The 14,874-nt window shown below is 33.0% G+C and overlaps 1 protein-coding gene across 14 annotated transcripts in view; it reads right to left on the bottom strand.

Annotated features, from left to right (window-relative positions):
- The window catches only part of pde4d (phosphodiesterase 4D, cAMP-specific), a 273,689-nt gene that overhangs the window by 252,854 nt on the left and 5,961 nt on the right, over positions 1 to 14,874 (bottom strand). For 5 of the 14 annotated variants that reach the window (XM_073910163.1, XM_073910154.1, XM_073910156.1 and 2 more), the window contains one exon: positions 13,037 to 13,171. The gene's annotated coding sequence lies outside the window, so the exon portion shown is untranslated. Of the gene's footprint in view, positions 1 to 7,012; positions 7,105 to 13,036; positions 13,172 to 13,412; positions 13,448 to 14,874 lie in introns of all 14 variants that reach the window. The other 9 variants (XM_073910158.1, XM_073910155.1, XM_073910151.1 and 6 more) reach the window with 4 other exon arrangements.

Here is a 14,874-nt window from a genome sequence, read left to right as displayed (position 1 = left end):
CTAGACTGTGGCTGTGTGGTAATAGTAATGGTCATGGTCATTTTATTTTTTTACAATATTTGTTAGAAAAATACATTGTAATGTAGACCATGGATGTCCTACACTGTAAAAAAAAAAAAAACTTGGTTGCCTTAAACTTTTAAGCTGAATCAAAGTAAACGTATGAGTCCATTGAAATAACCTTATGTTAAACTGATTTCAAACAGCTTGTGTAACTAATCAAACTAATTTAGAACATGACTAACTTAGTTTAACTAGTTACAATAGACTAAAAACATATGTTGTTATGATTAATGATCCTATCATTTTTAGTTTAAATCCAACCCTGCTTTAATTGTGCTGTATGTAGATTTTTCACTCTTTTAGCATAAAATACTGTATGTTTGCAGATATTTAGGAACATATGTGATCACAGTTGTTTATATCTGAAAAAAATATGTTGGAAAAAAAACAAGTCTGAAGTTCTGTCTTTTTTTGCTCTGTATAACCAGCCCACTGCCAGTTTACCAAGTTACGTTTATTTTAGCGCCCTGTGGTGCCTTGGTGGAAGACACACCATATTTCATTGAAGGCTACTTCAATGCATGCAGCCACAGTTGAAAAAAAGCAACCTGTGCATTTTCTGTGCAGAGCTGCGGCTCTCCAGGAACACCTATTGACACCTATCATGTAAACTTTTACTATGTGCAAAACTATTGTCCTGCTCAGTAAATCCTCTCGTTAAGATTTACTAGATGTATATATGGTGAATTTTATTTTTCACCTTTGCATTTTAACTCTTTGACTTGCACTGTAAAAAAGAAAAAAAAGTGTTACAGACAGTATTATTGCAAATTTGGAGTGTTTTGTTTTAATAATAACCAATGGACAAACATGCTAAATCAACAGTATTAATTATTATTTTTTATTATGTTGATTATCATAATTTATTTTTATGCATTAACAGTAATAATAAAAATCCACATAATTGTTTAACTATTTAAGTAAAAGCACTTGATAAAAAGTGATTACTGGGGTTTAAAATCCTCATCTTTAAGAGTCTGCTCTCCTCTGATTGGTCAGATGGCCCAGTCTGTTGTGATTATTCATTCATTTATTGATTTTCTTTTCAGCTTAGTCCCTTGTTGTTGTAAATGTTCTTTACCATGAATGAAATTGCAGCATAAACACAGTAGAAAAGTAACAATAGTTTTGATTTTGCCATATCAATTTGAACCCAAGACCCTGTATGATGATAATCATTCACAGGAAGAATTTGATGACTAACTCAAACCTCTACTGGGGCAGGATAGAGGGAGGTTTGTAAATTATGCAACATTATAGCAGTGTTATTTCTTTACATCAGTATTGACAGGTGTCAATCAGGAACAGGAAATAACAAGAATCAACAAATAATTAAACCAAAATGAAAAAAATAATAATAATAATAATAATTCAAGATTATAGGGGGAGGGGGGGGGATTAAACATATCTATTATGACAGTTGTGCTTTGTGTAGTTCTCAATGAATTGTGTGCATGTGAAATGACCACATAATCTGCTTCCAAAATTGCTCCAAACTCCCTTCATAACAGCCATTGAGTGTTTAAAATAATCACTTCTGTGAGATGATTCAGAAGTGTTTATTAGTCACTCTAAATCAATAAAAGCAGTTAAAATGTTTGTGAAATCTAAAATTACAATGTTTACTTTGTTAGCGCACATTGTTATTCTTCAGAGGAAAAATGTGCTAATTAATCCACTTTAATAAGTTTTGGTAATCTTCAACAAAACTCTGATTATTTGCTTCCTAGTTTCAGAGGGGGTCCTTAACTATAGACATCAGTTTGGTGGTTTCAGTCACATTTTTAACCACACCCTTTTTAAGAACGCCTCGCGCCCTACTCAATATTGCATTTCAGTTGGAAGTACATCAACAAACTGAAATACAAGTTTTGATAGACTTTAAAACTTCTGTTTATAATGTGGCACCTTGGAAATTTCCAGGGTTTCTTTGTGGGTGTTTGGAGATTGTATGCAAGAGCGCCCTCTGCCTCCGAAGGAGATTTTAAAAATTGTTTGTGACTTAACGAGCTCTATGCACAGCTAAAGTTTTAAAACCAGCGATAAACTTTTGCTGCAAACTTAATGACTATTTTCAATTTCACAAGGTTGTTTTTACAGCATCGATGTTGTAATGTAATTACTGTACAATACATTGAGTTAAATAAACTTAAGCATTCATTTAGTTGTACAAGCATAAAACTAGATGAAAACTAGAAGATCGTTGTAACTACTAGCGCTGTCAGTAGCAACTGGCTAGTGCAGAAATTCTGTAAATAAATTAATTTAAAATAAATTTTCATATTTTAAAGACATGGTGGGGGGGATGAAATTTAATGCAGTGCATTTACGATTGTATGACCTACTTCATATCATATATCTAACAGGCAGTGAAGACTGCTGATTTTTTAAAAAATCAGATCTTAAACGTGACAATTTTGTAATGGAAAGACAGTTCACTGGAACTAGCCCTTGGGCTGCCAGGCTAAAAATTAAAAGTGTGTGTGCATATAGCCCATTTTAATTGGTTGCACGTTAGACTAAATATTTTGATTAAATGAATGCTTCTTGAAATGATGTTGACAAATGTTTTGGGTTGGTATTAGACAAATTTATTATGAATCTATTTAGATTACTAACAGAAAAAAACATTCTCAAACTCATTCTCCCAATTTGAAATCAATTCCTCATTTAGGAGACAATAATATTGTCTAATTTTTGTTATGACAATTTTTTTTATCAATTTTCATTTGCAAACATCTTCAGTACATCACAACCCGCACAATAACTAGCCTTTTTTGTGATTTGTAAATTTAGACACGGTTAAAACATTCAAAAACAATTGTCATTTAGAAATGGTTATTGTCACAATTAGAAAGAAAAAACTAATGAATAACAGTTAAAATATATATATTCTCTAGTAATTTTAGTGCATTTTTCACATAAAGATGCAAATTTGTCTTTTTATATTCATCTCAACATGTTGCTTGCTATTTTTTGTGATTATTTGTATAAATTTTCTAGCAGTCACTCACTGGATATTGCTTCTGTAGCTTTATTTCTAAAAAACTCAACATATAATACTGAGTGCGTCTTGAACATAAAGAACAACCAAGACTTGCTTAAATTCCCTGGCTTGTCAAAGTTCATTCATTCACGTCACCGCCCGAGGGTCCCTTACTAGTTTCCGCTCGTGTTCCTCTTCTGGATTTAGGATCATGCAGGTAAAGTCTGTGCCCTCAAATGACATTCACACTATCCCAAAACTGCATACAGTCACAGTGCCAGTAGCTCAAACTGACCTTTAAAACATCAATTCATGTCTTTCATTCATTGCATAAACATGAAAAAGCAGTCTGAATGTTCTTCTCTCGAGTGCATGATTTCTTCCTCAATCCCTAGACGTGCCTGCACACTTTTCCGTCCATTTTTAATGCTTTAAATAATAAATTACACTAATTTAATAACACCCAATATGGACATAGTGGAAAACTGAATGCAAAGAGAGAAGGAAAAAAGTCCATTACAGAGAGCATTCAAAACACAGCCAACTTTTAGACCTTTCCCCGTCCCAATCATTTAAATAAACTAGAAAGAGCAACATTTTGCAAAGGAGAAGTTCAAACAAAGGGCATTGGACAGCCAGTGAAAGACTGACACTTCAATGAAGTCTCCAGTTACATCTGCATGCAAATGCTTTTGATGTACGAACATGTTTTGATGTATAAAAGTTTACAGTTCATGAGGGAGACGTGTTAGAAAACAGCGGGAGTCTCTACCCCATACAGGTTTTAAAGCAAATAATGATTACCCAGCGTGGCTATAAATGCAGTCAAATTGTGCTTTTAAATGCCATAAGGATCCAATTAGGTGCACAGATGTTTAGAGGGGAAGGGTGGTGTCATCAATGACATCATTAGCTGGCCTTCTTGACATCATATATCTTCACACACCCTTTTGAACATTTTCTTGTTTCAGATTCAGTATTTTGCACATAATAAAAGTTGAATGTTGGATTGTTACACACTCGCTGTTAAAAAAAATAAATTTATAGATCATAAAATAATATTCCAGACATTTTGATATCTTGTTCAACGTCCAATTAAAAAAAGCTGTTTGTGATATGCGTATGAAGAAAATTAGGTACGAAATTGCTGGCGATAGTTAGATTTTTCATATCCGGCAACCTCTTCTTATAGATCTGAAAGGCGTTCATTCATCTAGTTTGTGTTGCTTTAATAAATGTATATATTATTGAGTGGGTAACAGATTATATAGCATGTATTGATGCGATAAAAATGTATATAAAAATATAACTACTAGAGTTTATCTAACTACTAACCTATTATAATTCATAATTATCATTATTATCAACCAATAATGTATAATGCAAAACAGCTAACTTGCCATTGGTATGAAAAATAATTTAATACAATTTTAAATTGGTAGTATTTTTAATCAGTTAAAGTGAGTCCAAGTCATTCGAAAAATGATTTTTAAAAACAATAATTTAAATATTTTTTTTCCACATTTTTGCCTTGTTTAAGGCACATGCCTTGGACTTACTTGCTGTTTATTCTGATGAATGCTTTACCCAAAGAGACACATTAATTAAGCTACCCCTGAGCACTTTATGTTTGATTTTGGTTATATTTATATTTACTTAATTGTTATATTATTTTAAGTAACTGTAAAATGATAATAATAATACACTTTTAAACATTTTTGAGTGGTATAACGAGGATGTAAAGGAGACAATGTTTCTTTCTTTCAATTTTATATGAAACCGCATGTCTCTGCACAAGAAATATTTTAGAATAACTGAGGTGTTATCTGTAGTTGTTTTTAACAGTTAAAATTAAATTTCTTCATACATTTCCCTTAATGTTTGTTGAAGTTTCAGCAATTTTTTTAAAATATAATAACAGCTATTATTTAGCAGCTCAACTCAAGTCATAAAATATAAATAGTCATTTCCTGCAAATGAATGCTCTAAATGGCAATCTTCTTATTTGAAACTGTACACATTATCAATAGTTTAAAAAATAAAACACTTTATTTGAAACACATACCTATAAATATGAGATATGAGCAATATCACACAAGTAGCAGTGCAATATGGCTGTATATTGGCACTGGTGGGAGGTGTGCATTAGTGTCCCACCAATGACAATATACAGCCATATTGCACTGCTACAAGTGTGATGTTGTGTATATACAACAGTTCGATGACATTATCATGTATATACTACTTTCTTCCGCCATTCATTTACATCTGCAGCAAACATCAGAACAGCAGAAACCGTTGCTACTTCACCAATGTCAATTTAAAACTAGTATTTAAATTATTTATAGCTTAATGTCTAAAGTGATGACAAACAAGGTGATAAGGTTATAAGATAAGATTATAAAGCTGAACGACATTAAATGCCATCAGTCTTCAGAGATTTTGCAGTATTTCTCTGTTGCAATCGAGATATCACAATAATTAAACCTGAAAAAGCCAAAGCAAAGCAAACACAACCAGATTACTATGGTAAAATACAGCACTGCAACATACAAAAGAGAGAGAAAGAGACTTAGAATGTCATTTACATGTTTTAATGATTTGATCAGCTGTTGTTGGAAATGATGCTGAGTTTTTCTCCTCTAAGGACTTATGCAAAATATTGCATGCCTATCAGCCAATTAGACTCGAGAACCAGACAGAACTATTGTATAAATATATATTATTATTATTATTATTATTATTAATAATAATATGGCAACACTTTACAATAAGGTTCATTAGTTAATACATTTACTAACATGAGCTAATCATGAACAACACATGTACAAGATTTATTAATCATAATTGAACATTTACTAATGCATTATTAACATTCACGTCCATGCTTGTTAACATTAGTTAATGCACCATGAGTTAACATGAACTAACAATGAACTACTGTATTTTCATTAACATTTCATTAAGATTTATTAACATGAATAAATACTGTAGTAAAAGTATTGTTCATGCATTAATTAACATTAACTAATGAACCTTATTGTAAAGTGTGACCATTATTATTATTATTATTATTATTATAAATATTATTAATTAATTTATAATAATATTGTTATTAATAATTATATTATTATTATTATTATTATAATTTTTATTATTATTATTATTATTATTATTATATTATTATCATCATTATTTTTATAAATATTATTGTTATTATTATTACTCTATGTATATACTATTTATTTATGTTATACTATTATTATACTAATATTATGATTATTGTATAGTATGATCCTATATACTATTTTTATGATTGGTCAACTATTTGAAATGTAAATTTAAAGTAAGAAAAAAAAATAGTTTTAGTTATACAGTTTTACTTCATATTAAAATAATAACCCTGGTCCATACTTCAAATGACTGGGCTTTTACCATAGAAATATCACTATTTCAAGTGACATGAAGCCATCATCTCCAACACCACCATGCTCTCAAACATGACTTCATTTATTAGGGGAAACACTGACACGTGGATGGAAAGCACAAGAGCGTCAGCTGGACTCGAGCCCCCATAAACAAGCGCATGTGGACCATAATGCCTCACTCATCTTTACTATGATTATGATACAATAAGACATTCCGGTTCACTATAAGTGCAGTCTGCTTTAGGGTTGCTCTATTTATAGATTAAGCATGCGAAATCTACCAAAACATCTCTCTACAGGAAGAAACCTTCGCATGCATTGCAGCGATGAGTTAGCTGAACAGGTCAGGTGCCAAAAAAAGTCACCTTGCACCTGCCTCTCATAACCCTCAAAACAGACACGCAAGCGGACAGTTTTACCACAGATGGATGGTTACAACAAGAAAGGCATCACGTTTGTAAAGTAACATTCTCTCTATACCTTCTGGAGACACATTAAGAAGAAGGGAGTGAATAAAGTGTGAATGGGAACTTACTCTTCTCCTCGGAGGGAGAGAAAGGAACGAAAATGACAGATGCAATCCTCCAGAGAGTGATCCGGTTTGTCACTGCATGCGATACAGTCCTGCTGAAACAGAGCACAATGTCTGAGTCCCCCCTTTGCTTCCTGTGACACTGTGCCTTGTGCTGTGATGCTCTTTGGTTTAAGGACTGAAGAATATCAGAGTTCCCAGCCTCTCAGCCAATCAGATTGCTCTGCTAAACCCCCCACCCTCCCCAACCCTCCCTTAAAGTTCCTCCAGCAGTCGCCAACAGAGACTCGAGAGATGTTTTCAAGAGCAGGGGCCACTGCAGCATCACAGCGGGATACTTGGGATGTCTCAAAGTAATCTAACAGTGAGCATTTTTACATGCATATTACTGCAGGATACAGTGCACAACACGCTGATAAGACTTAAGCACAAACTAATAACTTAGCAATACAAGTAAACAGTGTGTTCAAAACATTATTATTTAAATAAGGAATAATTAAGATTTGGATATTGAATTATTAGGAAATAACGCATACCTGATGGTGATTCATCGCTAATGTGACAGTATTTATTCCACTTATACTATAGTCAACACATGTAAACACATTAAATTGTATTCTAAAGCCATTTGTCAGATTTTTGTCCCTCAACCACTGCTGTGTGTGGGACTAGTTTTGTTTTGGTTACATTTTTTGTCAGTTGTAGGTAATTTGAAATTACTGCAATCATTTGGCGTAGTGATACAGAACTATAATGTAGTCATGTTCTGCTTGGAACTATTTTGTCGGGCTGTTTATCTGAAAATAACTGAACAGCTTAGAATGTTAATCATCAGCCAATCAGAATCACACATGTAACAGCCCTGTATTATAAACTGGTTTATTTGGTGGTAGTAATGTCAAACTCGCCTAATGAGTATTATTTAGACGTCAACATAATAAATGTAAATCAATAAAACTGAATGGCTCAAATATTATTTTTTCCAGATTCAGGATTTCCACCGTAGCACTATTTTTGCAGCATGGCATGACAACATATACGTGTTCAGTTATGAGGCCCACACAGCATCTTAGTGCGCAGATTTCCACTGATTTTTATCCAATCATTGAGATTATTTATTCACTTGTATAAATTTATATTAATTTGGTTTATCTAATTTAAGAAATATTATTGACTAATATAAAAATGCTCATATGATTTATTTACAAAACAGTTTATAAAGTAACATAGTCTTTTAGTAGATATAAGAGACTTGCTTTGTTTACCAAATAAGTGGATCTTACTGGATTTGCATTGTAAACATTAAAGTAAAAAAAATATATCTTAATTTCATAAGTAAAATTTTTAGTTATGATAAATTCTTAGTTATGATACTCCCAAAATCAATCTGCATAAATTGTTACAAAACTTTTGCAAAAATAGCAAAAAATGTCAGCAGATTCTGTCTGACTTTGAGTAAACAGTTACAAAGGATAGAAAAAAAAAAACAGGCCGAAGATGAGCAACAAAAAAAACAATTCTAACAACTGGCATGTTGAAATATTTTATCTGCGATGCTAACAGAATGTGCTTACGGTAAAATTATTTAATTAATTTGATCGATGGAGTTTGATTGCGATGACTTATAATTTATTATTATCTTAATAATTACATTTAGAAGAAAAACTAGGCAAGCTAATCTACAATAACACTCAACCAAACAGCAACTGAATCACACAGCAGCAATCGATCAGGAAAGCATGGTATTTTTGGTTTTATTTGGTATCATAGTATTTTCCTTCCTGCAAAATGTCTGAATGCACTTGATTCTGAGGTATCACAGTGATCGCACTTCAATAAACTAACAGAAAATCAAGATAAAGTGAAGTTGAAATTAAAATGTACAATGCTAAATTTTCCAGCACACATTGTCAGTCTTAAAGAATATGCTTTGATTTGTGCACTTATTCGTTGTTTGACAATCTCAACTAAAAAGTTTAGAGAGCGGGACTTAAAGTAGCTCTTCCCCTTTAAAAAAAAAAAAAAAGGTCTGCTGGTGAGGGTGGTTGAGATCAAACGCATCAAATGTAGAGCAAATAAGAAGCGTCTTGAAGGTGGTAGGACATGTCAGATACGAAAAAACATTTGATTGTTCAAGATTTAATGTGAAACTGAAGTATGAGGTGACGTGAAAAAAAAACATTGATCCATTTGGTGGAAAAAAACTGCAAGCTTTGGATGTTAGTATCAGGTTTATATTTTCTAAATTTGAATTGTCAATGTTTTTAAGCACACTAACTTGTAGATATCCTTAACTTACTTTTTTTTTTTTTTCAAAGGACTTTAAAGGTGAACATCTAATTTAAAAACACTGTTTTGTAATTCTTATTCAAATTTCCCTGTTTGTTTGTCCTCTAGAACAACAGTCTATCATTGATGTTTTCAGTTTGATGGTTTTAGTGCAATATGCTTATGTAATTTGCTCCAACCAATAGGTTGTTTTCACATGACATCATTGATAATGCATGAAATTCTATTGGAGGGCAGGAAGTGATTCTTCTACATAGGAATCGCTATCAGAACATCAAAATGTTTCTGTTTTATGTTGTTTATAATTGTTTAAAATGGGCAAAATAAGAAATGCCACACAGATTCTATAGACTTGCAAATGTTTTTGCGAATAAAGGGGAGAATGTTCATGAAACTGGCTGATAAAAAGAAGAAAAGGAGGCATGTAATAAAAATTTTCAATAAATCCATGTGTACAAATGTTTTTTGAACACTAACTCATTTGACAGCACCAATAAAATTATGTACAGGCCTAGATGTGTATAAATATGCTATTGTGTTATAGAAAAGTCAGATACAAACACCACCACACTTATACAAAACTCCACATACTGTAAATATACTGTAAATAACTCACCCCGCCATGTAATCGCTGCAATGAAATCTCCATCTTGTTTTGCAATAACCCAAGTTTTTACTGGCATTTCGGTGGAATAAACAACCTTAACATGAACACCGAGATGCGCAGCAGCGGTGAATGTTTGTTGATGGTAAGTTTATCAACAGAAAAAAAAGAGAAATGCAACCCTTATGACAACTATACGTTTATTACTGTGGAGCACTTTTTTCCCCTAAACAAAAACAAATTAATAATAAAGTAGATTATGCGTCTACTCTTTGTATGCAAATCGTGGACGCATAGTCTAAAGTACATTATTATTTATGGATGTCTGGAAGATATCCACATGGTATAAAAACTATTTAAATTTAAAAGTAATTTATAACAAACATGTTTTTGACCCACATATTGAAGTGTTTAATATGTACAACTCTTTGTTAATAAATGCTGCAGAATACTGCAGCATAAACTGATAAACTGTAATAAATATGTTAATGTTAGTGTAAACTGTGGTGCATTCTGAAGGTGTATAATTATAGCGTAGAAAACTGATGCTTATTGAATAATTTGTTTATTACTACAGTTGTGTTGTACCTGAGCAACAATATAATTACAACAACAGTTTAATTCAAGTAATTCTCTATAGTATGCTTCCAAACACTAAAGTATTTACTATAGTGTTTTTTCATGTAACGTAATAGCTTTTGCATTGTCTACCGCCTCAATGATAGGCAAATATATTATAGTTCAGTAGAAAACTAGGCGCTCTTCATGATATAAGGATCATGCCCAACATATGTCAGGGCTGAACAATAAGAACTGCCCGATGGCCCGGGGCCAGCCTGAGAGATGCTCAAGACAGTAAACAGAATCGTTACTGTCCTGATCGGGGCAGTGCTGCCTTGTCACTAAATTTTAATAGACGGCAACATAACCGGAACATCAAATTATGAGGCTAAAAGAAAACATCTTCTAACATTGTGGAAACATTTACATGGGTACAACATGACGAAACGAAAGTGATGTTTTGCTTAGTTATTCGTCACTTTTAAGTCAGCCACCTTTTGTTTTGCAATCAATAACTTGCACATTTTCCATACTCTATATTTTGCTGCTAAACATTTTTCAAATATTTAAATTCTAGATTCACAGACATTATTTTGGACCACATTATTTAATATATGTGGCTAAAAGTCTAATGCAAACACTGAATCTCACAGATCTCATGTGGAGCATTCAGAACCCACTAGTAAGTGATTACACTTTTTACTCTTCCAGGCATCAGATACACTCTAGAATAGATTATATACTTTGTTCTTGTGAACTTAAGGGTGCTTTCACACCTACACTTTTGTTTCGGAACGTGTCTCGATTGCCCAGTTAGCGCGGTTCGTTTGGCATATGTGAACAGGGCAATCGCGCTCTGTTCCGCGCCAAAGTAATCGCTCCGAGATCGCTTGAATGAGGTGGTCTCGGCTAGATTGAAGCGAACCCTGGAGCGGTTCGATTGCAGTGAGAAAGCGATCCGATCCGAGCGCGGTTATATCACAGTGTTTTATGGATATGTAATAGGCATACGGCTATATGAAGAGAGAATTATGAGTAGGGCGGGAAGTTTCGCGAGTCTCCGGATGCCCGCAAACGAGTGATGATCTCCCGGTAATCTCACGTCTCCCTCCCGGTCCTCAAATAGGCATCGTCGCGCACCCTTCTCACCCCTCCCCACAGCGTCTCTCCTCAGACACGTCGCGCGCGCGCACCCTGTCAATCACCATCAAACCACCACCTCTCCTGACAGCTTAGCGGGACGCTGCAAAATAAACCCTGACACTGACCAATGTGAGGAGAGTTTACTCGCACGTGACTTGTTTTAGCTCTTTTGGTCCGATTAGAAACTTTGCAGTGTGAAAGCGAACTGCTCCAAGAGCAAAGAGCAACAATGTAACAATTGTAATCTCTGTTTCGGAACAACTGAATCGATTCACAGGTGTGAAAGCACCCTAAGATGTATTTCGAGTGCACCATAATTCTCTTTGCTGTAACATCGGACCCTAACTCGCTACTGACAACATTTTCTTACTGCTCATACGAAAGGACACCAAGATGGCAAATTAATATGTGTGTAAAGATATGTATATGTAGGGGCAGATTTATATACATGTATGCATATGTGTATTATTTTCTATAATATTATAGACTACATATTCCCTGTATTTATTTTGTGTGTGTTTAAGATATGTGTATCTTATGTTTATATGTATGTATATATTTTCTGTTAGTTATTTGTCTTGATTGCAATGCTATTTGTGGGATGGCATGGACTTTGGCACCGCTGGGGGATGGGTTGGGGTGGGAGTTTTTTTGGGTAAGCTGGGAGGGTTGAGAAGTGGATCTTGTTTTGTTTAATGGGAAGAAAATTGGAAAGATGCTGTGACCACTCACATGTAAAATCAATAAAAATGTAATTACAAAAAATATATATGTGGCTAAGAAATCGCAATTAATTTATTTTTTATTTTTTATTTTTTTTTTGGTGGGACCAGTGAAAATTTTGGCAGGGCAACTAAAAATCTAAACCACTGGTCCAATCGGGCCAGTAGAAAAAATGCTTAGTGATGAACCCGGGATGTGTTTTTTTTCTGTTTATATCTCATTTGAAATATTGTATAAATGGCAAAAATACAGACTTTCCTCTATGAGTCCCATTTTGCCTAGTTTGCTGTGAGTGAAAGACGAGGAGGAGTGCAAAAAAAAAATTTTAATAAAAAAAACAAAAAAAAAAAAAACACCTCCGACTAAATATTCCACTTAAGTTGTAAATATGTCATCATACTAAAATAAAACCTCAGAAACTTCCGGTTCATGCAGACTTCAGCGTAGGCGGCAAATTCAGTGTAAGATGCAAACATCTGTGACAGTCAGCTTATGCTTAAGCTGTTCATGACTTTAATAAAGGAAAACATTTAGATGACCACATGCATTGTTGGCTTATTAAGCATAACCGAGTTAAGAATGTGCACGTAAAAGCGCTCATTGTTTATATGCATATTTGCTGCAATCAGCTGTTAATTTCCTCGTGGAAATGAATCATCAGAATAGGACGTCACATATTAGTTGTGCTGCTTGTGTTCTTTTTATACCTCTGTGCTTCTTTAGGAGGCTGCAGTTTTCATCTCATGTGCCCTCTGACTGGTCTGCTGCTTGTTGTTAGGGATCAGTGGAGAACAGGGCTAGTTGTCACTCTTCATACTTCCTATATTTCCACCGTCATTGCCCTGAGGGAGAGAGGATACAGTTCATTGGACACAAGCTGATCTTTTGTGACAAAATGCCCCAGTGGGAAAATTTAAATAGTGAGGTGAAAATAAATAAAACACAACAGTTTGTGCAATCAAGTGATAATGACCAAAAATAAGGCAACATAAAATAATTGGTCAAATAATACTGATAGTTATTATTATTGTTGCTTTTATTATAATTAATATTATGTAAAAACATTAGTGACTGCTCACTTACTAGCAACACTGGTTCCTGAAGTTCTTTTCTCCATCCTTTATATGTATTGGGTTAAAAAGCATTGGAAATAATTATAATAATATTTCATCTAAAGATATGTATAGGTTATTCAAGATAAGACATTACATTAGAGTTTACATTACAAAACTCTAGTCATGCAAGAGCCAAATAAAATAGAAGAATACTTTATAAATATTGCAGAAGAAACATTCCTGCTACAAGACACATCTCCCATTTATTCGAAAGAATAGTAACTTATACTGTACAAAATACAGATGATGTTAAAGGAAAATGGGAACTAGAACTAAATATCAAAATAGGGGATGAAGTCTGGATTGATAGACTGAAATTAATAGTCAATAATGGAAAGGATTTCATTGGAAAGTAAAAATTAGGTACTTTAATGTGGGGCGACAATGCAGGGGGCCCTGATCACACCACTGGTAGGGAAAGTAATTTGTCCTGGAAAAATTATATCGATTAAAGGTTCTGAATGTTGATTTGGATTACTTTGATATATCACCCAGCCCTAGTCTGTCATGGAAAAAATGACTGCATGTCTACTAATGAAGACTGATATTTGTCTGAAGAGGTGGAAAAGTATTACAACATATTTAGATACGTACATTTAGAGGTTACATAACCTATCATCAATGTAATCTGAGGTAACTACAATGTATCACAATATAACTTGATAAACAAATGTATCCCCTGAAAGGTATTTATGATGGCAATACTTTTAAAAATGTGTTTATTTTGTTTAATTTTTAATTTTTTTAATTAGGAAAGGGGTTGTTATGAAAAAATATTGAAAAATCTTAAATACATTAAAAAATTAATAATTATAAATAATATAATTATTATATAGTTATAATATACTTTTGTCATTATTATTTCTACATTAACAACATACTTTAAGCTTACTGCAAAAATATGCACATATCTCAGTTCCGTGCAATGTATTATGTTATGTATTTTTATATAATATACTATACTATTATAGCATAATATATAGCATCATAATGTATCATATTATTTATTTTGAGTTATTGTGAGAGAATGAGACCGGCTAACCGTTCATGCTAATTCACAGGAGCAGGGGTCTAAAGATCTTTTTTGGTGCACTTAGATTGCTCCAATGTTCCTTTTAAAAAAATATGATGAATTAATTTGGTTAAATACATGGTTCAACAGATGCACACACAATTAATTACCAACATCAGATAAAAGTTCTGTCTTTAAAAATAAAAAGGCAATTTCATGTGGAGAAAACTAATGGAATTTTTTTTACTTTTGGAACCCAAATGTTGTACTTTATAGCAAAAATATGATATAGGAATTATCACTTTGTTTGATATAGTAATTATTATTAATATGACATAGAAATTATTTCACTTTGTTTTATTAAATGTAATTTTTATATAATAAATTAAATGTTTTGCAAATCAATTTTATAGGTAAA

This window comes from Danio rerio, chromosome 8 (assembly GCF_049306965.1).
Source record: "Danio rerio strain Tuebingen ecotype United States chromosome 8, GRCz12tu, whole genome shotgun sequence".
Taxonomy (NCBI): Eukaryota; Metazoa; Chordata; class Actinopteri; order Cypriniformes; family Danionidae; genus Danio; species Danio rerio.
This window is presented reverse-complemented; position numbering and strand designations above follow the sequence as displayed.